Source organism: Pholcus phalangioides, unplaced genomic scaffold (assembly GCF_987345545.1).
Source record: "Pholcus phalangioides strain wild (caught in Gottingen) unplaced genomic scaffold, Ppha-v1.0 ptg000024l_1, whole genome shotgun sequence".
NCBI lineage: Eukaryota > Metazoa > Arthropoda > Arachnida > Araneae > Pholcidae > Pholcus > Pholcus phalangioides.
In genome coordinates, this window is record NW_028301616.1 from 11854986 (window position 1) to 11856245 (window position 1260).

At 47.1% G+C, this 1260-nt stretch overlaps 1 non-coding gene across 1 annotated transcript; it reads right to left on the reverse strand.

Annotated features, from left to right (window-relative positions):
* Positions 1–257: 257 nt before the first annotated feature.
* TRNAW-CCA (transfer RNA tryptophan (anticodon CCA)) lies at positions 258–329 on the reverse strand. The gene has a single exon. It is a non-coding gene; the product is annotated as a tRNA-Trp (tRNA).
* Positions 330–1260: the final 931 nt, after the last annotated feature.

The window sequence follows — 1260 nt, forward strand, 5'->3', positions numbered from 1 at the left end:
CCTTTGAAGACCGGACACTCAACCCCTCTTCCCAGCAGAATTTCGCCATCAGCTCTACGGTAGAGCCGTGAATTACCCCCCAACCGATTACTTGGTAGAGATGTACCCGGTCTCGTTATTAGCGGAGCTCGACCAAAAAGCTGTATTATTAAGTAGCTTTAATTCAGCTTTGAGCTCGACTTCATCATTCATGTTGCGTTGAACTTTCACATGATGGCAAACTGGATTTTAGGAAAGAAAAAAAAAAAAAGATGCTTTGACCCGGACGTGATTTGAACACGCAACCTTCTGATCTGGAGTCAGACGCGCTACCGTTGCGCCACCGAGTCACGTTAGCTGATGAGCGAAATAACAAATATAACACAACACTCATAACCTTGACAACGACGTAGTTTGAATGTTAGTCGTTACGTTAATTATTCGAGTTAATCAGTAGTTAATGAATTCACATAGGAACAGTTGTAGCGCAAGCACGTTTGTTTTCGAGTAACACACATGCGATGTCATCGAACTTCGATCGTAAGAATTCATGTATACCTATGTTGAGTGTCATCAACAGTGCCGCCATCTATGAGCAATCAAGCGAGCTTCGTTCCTTCAATAAGGGCTAGGATTTCTATGGCTGCACATTCTTTAATTACAGTCGACGACGCCCCCCTCCCATGGCCACACATCCTGAAGCAGGGCCCCTAGGCCATGATCTTATGTGGGCCCCCGACCAGATTTTCACGGGCCCCCTTTATGATGAATTAACAGCGTGAAAAAACAAAAAAAGTGAAAATCGTCCCGGGCCCCAGGCTCGAGCCTTGTCAGCCCACCCCTTATGAGAACCATGCCCTTCCCCCCCCCCCCCACCGTATTCAATACTTTTTTGGATTTTTTTTTTTTTTTCGCAACACTCAGAAATCGCCACTCGTGTTTTGTTTGCAAAATTTGAATTGTTGTGCATGTTCTTAGGATATGGCTCGCCAATAACATTACTGCCATCACTAGAGCCGTGGCAGCTCCCAAGAGCAGTGGCGTCGGAGCCGGGGGTGCTGCGGGTGCTCGAGCACCCAAGGAAGTTTGTAGAACGGGTCCGAGCACCCAAGGAAGTTTGTAGAACGGGTCCGAGCACCCACAGAATCGATTCGAAAATCGAAATTTCCTACATGAATCTCAAGAGGGGCACCCACAGGTTCGAAACACTTCCGACGCCCCTTCCCAAGAGAAAAATAGTCACCTCGGGTTGGATTAACATTTGGCCACAATCTGCCCTGA